Raw genomic sequence first — 9,461 nt, 5'->3', positions numbered from 1 at the left:
ATATATATATATATAGTGATACTGTGTGACACACTACAGTTTTCATGTCAACATTTTTTATCCTATCCTTTGGTTTTCTTTGGGGGGGCGGTGTTGCAAGTGCAGAGGGGGAATATAAAGGGATGGGGAGATGAGTGGGATTGATGTACATGATATAAAGTTCACAAAGAATCAATAAAATGTAAAACAAACAAAACAAAAGTCTGACTTTTAAACCCCACCACTCATATAAAAGCTAGGCAGGGTGGAGCAGTCCCAGTGCTGGGAAGACAGAGAAAGAGGCATCCCTGGGGCATCTTGGCCAGCCAGTCTAATCAAATCAGTGACTTCCAAGTACAGGAGAGAGACCTTGTCTTGACAGAGAGAACGAGCTTAGCTGTGTCATCCCACAAGTCAAACACTTAGGGACTGTAGGTCCCAGAGCTCAGAGAACATAGACTTTGAGTGCTTGGCTTTTTAACATTTGGTACCATCTGAAGAGGGGTGTGCAGGCCAACCCTGCACAGACTTGAGGCTGTCTGAATCAGATAAAGACCCACTAACAAAAACAACACGCCTCCGCTGTCCCTTCCGCTGTCCCTTCCGTGCTACCGTCCTCCTGGCTTCCCTTGATCCTGTTGACTCCCACAGTTGAGGGAGGTGCCTTTCTTGGAGTTTGACACAGGGATGAATCATTTAAGACAGCTTTGTAATTTTTTGCCCCACTGGATGCACATTTATCTTTTTTAGATTACCAAATGGGAAAAGGGTTTGACCAAACAAGGCTATGTGACTTGCGGGCCAGATTTCCCTGATGGCCAATAGAGGCACAGCTGGAGCCAAGAAGCTGAGCAGTGTCCTAACCACTGCCCAACCCTGCCCTCATCTCCCTGGTTGCTTAGCATCAGCATCCTTATCAGTATTTCTCACTCACTCATGAGAACATGGGGATTAAAGGTGTTGCTCAAAGGCACAGTGACAGACCCTGTTGGGACCTGAGACTCTGAGATCTCAAGTAGGAAGAAGAAAACAGAAACACCTAAGACACTAAAAAGACCATCAACCAGTCTTCTTTCCCAACGGCAATGGGAAGTTCAAGCTTTCCCGTTCCAGTTATCGACAGAGCCTAAGGACCAGGATCCTGTGGCATTATCTCCATTCTCACCCACTTGCAGCTCAAGAAACACCCTAAAGCCAAGAAAAGCAAACTCTAGCCCCTGTCCTGCTTATAACCATGACTTTAAATAGTTAATTAGCTACTGTCATCTCAGATTCATCATTATGGAAAGGACAAGGCTTATTGTCCCTTCTACGCATCTGAATTTCCAACGAGTGCATTTAAGAAAGTAAGTGACAAGCTGGACGTGGTGGCACATGCCTTTAATCCCAGCACTTGGGAGGCAGAGGCAGGTGGATCTCTGACTGAGTTCGAGGCCAGCCTGGTCTACAGAGTGATGTCCAGGACACCCAGGGCTACACAGAGAAACCCTGTCTTGAAAAAGAAAGAAAGAAAGAAAGAAAGAAAGAAAGAAAGAAAGNAAGGAAGGAAGGAAGGAAGGAAGGAAGGAAGGAAGGAAGGAAGGAAGGAAGAAAGAAAGAAAGAAAGAAAAAAAGAAAGAAAGAAAGAAAGAAAGAAAGAAAGAAAGAAAGAAAGAAAGAAAGAAAGAAAGAAAGAAAGAAAGAGAAAGAAAGAAAGTAGGGAGAAACAAGATGTTGAGTGAACTTAGGCCAGACACAAAGGTACCGACATTCATGTCTATGGGATCCCTAGAACCACCAACTAAGGGGGCTGGGAGGAAGACAAGAACCAAATAACTAAAAGTAGGACACACTCAATAAATTTACACAGAGGAAATTACTGATGAGCACCATCAACAAAAAGGACAAACTCCTAGAAAACACACAACCAAGACCAAATCACAAAGATACAGGAAATCTAGATAGACAGGGGAATAAGGAGAAAGAATCAATAATCAAATGCTTCCTGGACTGGGGGTGGCTCAGTCAGTCAAGTGTTTGCTGTACACGCTTGAGAGCCCGAATTTGATCCCTAGAATCTGTATTAAAAGCTGGGGATGGAGGTGCACAGGTGTTAATCCCAGCACTGGAGAAGCAGAGACAAAAGGAATTCTGAAGCTTGCTGGGTAGCCAGCCTAGCCCCTTGGTGAGCTCCAGGCCAGTGGGCGATCCTGTTTCAAAACCAAGGTGGATGGCTAGTGAAGATCACCACCAGAGGTTGGCATATACTACACACACTCTCAAAGTTGTGTAACCAACACACACACACACACATCACAGACACACACAGAGACACCATGGTCACGTCACACACACAAACAACAAGGCTTTATTGGTAAATTCCAAGACTTAGATTAATATTTTTTAAAGATTTTATTTATTTATTTTATGTATATGAGCATATTGTAGTTGTCTTAAAACATACCAGATAAGGCCATCAGATCCCATTACAGATAGTTGTAAGTTGTCATGTGGTTGCTGGGATTTGAACTCAGGACCTCTGGAAGAGCAGTCAGTGCTCTTAACCACTGAGCCATCTCTCCAGCTCAACTTAGATTAATATTAATTCTTCCAAAACATTACCAAAAACCAAAGAGAAGGGAACAGTTCCCAAGACATCCTATGAGGTCCAAGTTACCTGAGGTCAAAGCTAGACAAAGGCTCTGTAAGAAAAGAAAACTACATTCTAGTACCCCTGGTGAATATTGATCAAATGTCCTTAACCGGATGCTAGCACACCACATTAAGTGGTAAACTAAGTGCACTGGAGATGCTGGCCAGAGCAAGTAAGCAAGAAAAGGGGAGAGGAGTGTAAAAAAATTAGACGAACAAACCACCAGTTGGAGGCACGGCTCAGTGGGTAAAGCTGCATGCTGCCCACCCTGACAGCCTGAGTTTGATAACTAATAACCCCTCGGTGGGAAAAAAGAACCAACTCCAGCAAGTTTTCCTTTGACCTCCACAGTTATATACAGGCTTGCCCGCACACACATGCATTAATAAAATACAAAAAAAAAAAATGGGTTTGTGTGCAAACGATTGAACAAGTGCGTGTACTTGCACTGAGGCCAAAGGACCTCAGTTAAACTCCTGGAAGCCGTATGGTAGAAAGAGAGAACGAGTGTCAGCAAGCTGCCCTTTGACCTCCACCCATATGGTATGGCACATGCATGTACACACACACACACACACACACACACACACACACACACACCATAAAAATAAACTAAGAAAGCAGCTCATTTCCAGGACCCCTCGCTGCTGCTCACCCGAAACTCTTCCCTTCCTGCCCTTCCATCTTTTTCAGAGATGTCTACGCTGGAAAGAAAGAATTGAAGCTGCCTGCTCACAGGTGACATTGTTTCATACGTAGAAATGTCAAAATCATTAAAACTAGCCAGTGAATTTTGCAGAGTTCTAGGATATACAGTAACACGCAAATACCAATTATATTCCTAACCTAGGGAGGAACATCCTGGAAAAAATATAAAAATAATTTCATTTAAAATCAATAGCACCAGCAGGACGTGGTGGCACACGCCTTTAATCCCAGCACTCAGGAGGCAGAGGCAGGTGGACTTCTGAGTTCGAGACCAGCCTAGTCTACAGAGTGACTTCCAGGACAGCCAGGGCTACACAGAGAAACCCTGTCTCAAATTAATTAATTAATTAATTAATTCAAAAATAAAAATAAAATAAAACCAATAGAACCAGATAAGTAGATAAATGCCAAACTGGGAGTGTAGCATAGTGGTGAAGTGCTTGCTAAACATATGAGCTCAATTTGGGTCCCAGCCCAGCAAGACAGACAGACAGACAGACAGAGAAAGAAAGAATAACTTAGAAATTGATTAAGCAAAGAGGTAAAAGACTTTAACACTGAAAACTACAAAGAAAAAAAAAAACCCTGAATAATTTTAAGAATGTATCAACAAATGAAAAAACATAGAATGTTTACTATAACAAAACAATATTTTTAAATCAAGAACAAAGTAGAGGGTCCAAAGAATCTCCCACCACTTTATAACTTGGGCAAGTCCCCAAATGTCTCTCTTCCCAGGTTTCTTCATCTACAAATGAGAACCAGGACCCCCAGTTCACCTTCGTTATCTGTAATCACCCTATGAATAAATTACAGAAAGTGAGAAAGTATGTAGGAAGAGGCTGAGATATAGTACCAGATAAGGGAGCACTCTATGTATGTGCACATGTGTGTGTACACATGTAGCATTGTATGTATGTGTGTGTGCATGTGTGTGCACATGCAGCCTGTGTGTGCATGTGGTGTGTGTGTGTATGCCATGCATGTTTGGGATTAAACCTGTTCACACACATGCTAAACAGTGAGCTGCATCCTCATCTCATTATTAATGTTGCTGGTGCTCCTTGGACCCCGAGGACCCTAGAGTATGTCTACACATGCGACAATGCATTATGACGAAAATATCTCTTACATTCTAAGAGACTGCAGCTTCCTCTGGACCTCACAGACACATTAATATCACACCTTGAAGTCTCCAGACTCAAGATTGTGTACTCAGCCTGCCTCTAAAAAAGCAATAAAAAACTAACCTTACTTGCCTTGGATTTCCATGTAAGCAACTTTTACAACCTAAGCTAATGCAGAGCTGTAATCTCAAATTATATACTCTTCCATGCCCCGACCCAGAGCAATGCCTGTGTATCATTTGTTGAAAGCTGCAAACACAGAGGTTGAAAGTATCCTTTCAAAATAAATATTCACCCTAAATGTTGAATACAAAAGTTGGTTATTGACTGATAAACAATGGTATTTGTAATATTGCATATTATCTAGGTCAGTTGGAGTCAGTGACTTTATCCCTTGTAAAAATATTTTAAAGATTTCTATAAAATGGGGTGAAGTCTGGGCATTTGACATTCAAGTACATATAACTGAGCTAGATGGAGTGCAGTCAGGTAACAATTTCAAGATGCCAGGCACCCCAATAGAAATTAGGGGTTCACTCATTACGTATCTTTCAGTGGTGTCCAGTCTGCCTTCCCCTCTCTCATCCGCTCTGGAATGGACACAGTTTATAATGCCTTGGACCTTGTGGTCTGAAGTTGAGTCGTGAGTACAATATGGATAAGGCCCTGGTTGAATTTGCTAAATTCAATGGGTCGGAAACTAAACCATTATGTTGGGCTGGCGAGATGGCTCAGCTGTTAAGAACACTGACTGCTCTTCCGAAGGTCCTGCGTTCAAATCCCAGCAACCACATGGTGGCTCACAACCATCTGTAATGAGATCTGACTCCCTCTTCTGGGGTGTCTGAAGACAGCTACATTGTACTTACATATAATAATAAATAAATCTTAAAAAGAACTAACAAAACAAAAAACAAAGCATTATGTTAAGTCTGCCCAGCCTACAATAAATCATGTAAAAGAAGAACGTCCAGAAAAGATATCAGTTTTAACATGATTAGTGAAGAAGAATGGTTTGGCTTTCCAGGATTAGCATTCTTAGCATTCTGATGCAGACTTTAAAGACAATGAAAAGTTTGTGCAGTTTAAGCAACAGCTGAGAAACTAAAGAAGCACTGGGTCTGTGTGCAGAGAGAGATGGGACAGGAGGATAGGATTTTGACCCAAACGCAGACCAATTTCATCTGCCCCATAACACACATGGAAATGCAGAAATCACAGAAAAATAACGTGTGGCCACACCTATGAAAGGAAAGCCATTGTTCCCATGATCGAATTCAAGCAAGGCAAGAGGAAGAAGAAGGCCCATTGCCAAAAACCAGCCATAGATGCACAGTCATGAGAATGTCAGGAAGGCCCTCAAGAGCAAGAAGGAAAAAGCTACCATGAATCAGAACAAGCCACCTGCCCACAGGGATGCCAGCAGCCTACCTCTACCCCAGCTGTCTGAGTGTGGGATCAGAAAGCAATAGAGGCTGGCTGAACAGCACACTGTGTTTGGGGTAACACTTAATAGCTAATTGTAATTGAAAGCATTTTTTAATTATACAATAAAAACACAAATACATTATATTCTTTATTTTCAAGTGCTCTGAAATTTTAAATAAAACTGATAATCTTCAAAGGGGGTAAAATTTTTCTGTAAAGTGTCCTTCCTTTCTTCCTTCCTTCCTTCCTTCCTTCCTTCCTTCCTTCCTTCCTTCCTTCCTTCCTTCCTTCCTTCCTCCATCTAAGGCTTCTGGTTCTGTTCACTGAAACAGAGCACAAAGCCCTTTGTTATGGAAAGACACGCACAGACACATTCACACAGACAGACAGACAGGGACAGGGACAGATTTACAAGACAGCCACTAAGCAGGCACAGATTCAGACTCATACAACAGACAGACAAGAAGACAGAAGACACAAGGAGTACAAAGTAGAGCATTCAAATCTCGGTTCGCTCTAGGTCAAATGACGCCAAGAAGGAGTACTGCCACTTCTTTCCTAATTAGTAAGACTAATGTTTTATTGGTAGCTTGAAGCTTATTTTACTTTATTTTATTTTTGTTTCTTTCGAGACAGGGTTTCTCTGTGTAGCCCTGGCTCTCCTGGAACTCACTCTGTAGACCAGGCTGACCTTGAACTCAGAAATACGCCTGCCTCTGCCTCCCAAGTGCTAGGATTAAAGGCGTGCACTAACACTGCCAATCTTGGAGCTTATTTTAAATGCATTTAATCCATGCATGCATGAAGATCCAACTCCCTGTAAGTGGCTTGGTCAAGTGTTGCCCGTTTCCAAGAAGTGTTCTTTTTCTAAATGACCAAGTCAAGAGTTGGAGCCAAGAGTCCAGAAAGGAAATGAGGCAGAAAAGTGAATCATATGTCTCATGCAGACAGGGAAAACCCCAGAGCTGCCATGCTCAGAACTTCATGGGCTGCCGCAGAATGCCCCTGCTCCATAAACTAAGTGGGGGAATTGGGGATTCGCTCCCTATCTTTGACTTGATGTAGACGGTAAGGTCATAGCCCCTGCACCTACATGACCTCCTGTTGACTGTAAAACTGCTCAGCTGTCTTGGGTAGAAGACAACACTCTTCCTCCTAGCCTCTCACTCAACAGGCTAAGAATGGACCTGTGCCTACAGAAGGCCTAATACTATAAAGACTCTATCTCTGATGGGCAAGGTTTGGTGGCACACACTTGTAATTCTGATGCCCTGGAGGCAAGGGCAGAAGGACTGGCACAAATCCAAGGTCAGCCTAATCTACATAAGTATTCCAGGTCAGCTAGGCAGGCATGGTAAAACTCTTGTTTCCAGTTAATTAATTAATTATTAGAATTCAGGGGCAGGGAGACGAATCCAGGATGATGGATCGGTGGTTAATATGTCTGTGTGTACACATACATCACAAATAAATATATAAATGTAATTACATTTTTAAAAAATGTATACATGCCTCACTATGTAGTGCTGGGTAGGTTGAACCTTACTTTGTAGACCAGGCTGGCCTCAAATTCACAGAGATCTACCTCTGCCTCCTCAGTGCTGATATTATAGGTGTGCACCACCACAGTGGTTTTGTGTATGTGTGTGTGTGATTGTGTGCACATGTCTATATTCATGTGTGCTACATGTGTGCACCCACAGAGAGCACAAGAGGATGTTGGATCCCCTGGAGTTAGAGAGAGATACAGGTAGTTGTGAGTCACTCAACATGAGTGTTAGAAATTGAACTTGGGTTCTCTTCCTCTGGAATAGCAATTAAATACTCTTAACTACTAAGCTATCATCCCAGTAAATTTTAATTTTTGTTTAATTTGAGAAGAAGACTAGGAGATTAGATTAGCCACATCAGTCTGGTTATATGGATACACAGTGCATTTCAGGTTATCCATTAGTACTCATATTTTATCTATTTTGTTTTGTAATAAAATTTATTTATTTATTTTATGCATATGAGCACACTGTAGCTGTCTTCAGACACACCAGAAGAGGGCATCTTATCCCATTACAGATGGTTGTGAACCACCATGTAGTTGCTGGGAATTGAACTCAGGACCTCTGGAAGACCTTAACCTCTGGAAGTCTGTGCTCTTAACCACTGAGCCACCTCTCCAGCCCCTTGTTTTGTATTTTTTTGAGACAGTTTCTCTGTACAGCCCTGGCTGTCCTAGAGCTCACTTTGTAGACCATGCTGGCCTTGAACTCAAAGATCCACCTGCCTCTGCCTCCAAGCATACTGAGACTGTGGGTGTGCACGAGCACTGGCCAGCTAGTACTTGTGTTTTTTAAAAAATGTTACTTATTTAATGTGTATGTGTGTGCACCATATATGTGCAGTGCCAGAGGAGGTCTAAAGACAGTATTGGATCCCCTGGGACCGGAATAACAGGCAGTTGTGCACCACGAAGTGACTGCTGGGAACCAAACCTTGATCTTAATCCCTCAGCCATCTCTCCAGCTGCTAGTTCAAAAGAGATGGCTACATGGAGCTAGGAACTAAATTCTTTGCCCAATACTAAAGGAGGAAGAGAAAGGAAGGGGGAGGGGAAAGGAGGGGAAGCTAGGAGCAAGAGATTTGAGAGTAAGGTATCTGTTTTTAATCCTGTGCTCCTCCCTTGTGAGCTGCAGGGTTTATTAATCCAAAGAGGCTGGAGGGCGCCCCGCCCCCTGCAAATGCCCATCACGGTTGCTGGAAGGGTTGCTATGATACTCAGCCTTTGCATAGGCAATCACAGTACCAGCAGCTGCAAAAGAAAAGGCAGCCAGAGTGCCCCAGAAACACTCTGTCTTTGAATACAAATCAAACATGGCAACTGGGCCAGCTTGTCTGCTGGTGAGGGTGGAAGAAAAGCCTAGGGCCGGGATGTCTGCCTCTGAGCCGGGATGACTCTTCCTAGAGATGTCAGGCCTGGCTGGTTTCCACTACCCAGCAGGATTGCGCTGTGACAATGCCAAAACAAGCAGACTGGGAATTCCCTCCAGCTGAAGCCTCTGCTCAGGCACTGAGCTCCACACTGGTGTTTTCACTTTCTCTTTCTCCCCAGCATCACACGGGGGTAATACAGCATTGTGCAAACTGTAGCAGAAACAAGCTTCCCCGGGGAGTTTTTTTGGGTGTCTTGTGTTATCTTCACAAAGCTCCTCTTTCTGGAAGTCCTGCCTCTGAACTGATGTTGAAAGTATCTGAGCCATGGGTTCAGGCCTGGTGTGGGTGATCAGTGAGAAGTGAGTGACCTCATTAGACTCCACAGGCTCATGTTTCCATGGTAAGGCCCAAACCAAACCACAGGCTGTCGATCTGGCCTCTGGGCAAGAGAGGCCACAAGAGAATCTGTGAGGCTGCCCACCCAGTGATGGAGCCCCTGCCCTCAATTCTGGCAAACTCCAGCTGCTCAGGTGACCCCAGTTAGAAGAGCAGGTGAGTGAGCCCCTGCCAGCTGAGCTGCTCCACTCCCTAGATTTGGGTCCCTAAGACCTATTCTACTCTCCCCCTACTCCCATCCCACCTCACTGGCTTGCCCATGGCCA

At 43.6% G+C, this 9,461-nt stretch overlaps 1 pseudogene; it reads left to right on the top strand.

Annotated features, from left to right (window-relative positions):
- Positions 1 to 4,783: 4,783 nt before the first annotated feature.
- On the top strand, positions 4,784 to 5,788 carry LOC110304531 (annotated as a pseudogene).
- The last annotated feature ends 3,673 nt before the right edge of the window (positions 5,789 to 9,461 follow it).

The sequence above is a fragment of the Mus caroli genome, chromosome 11, assembly GCF_900094665.2.
Source record: "Mus caroli chromosome 11, CAROLI_EIJ_v1.1, whole genome shotgun sequence".
Classification (NCBI taxonomy): Eukaryota; Metazoa; Chordata; class Mammalia; order Rodentia; family Muridae; genus Mus; species Mus caroli.
Note: the sequence above shows the minus strand (reverse complement) of the source record. Positions and strands in the feature narration are given on the sequence as shown.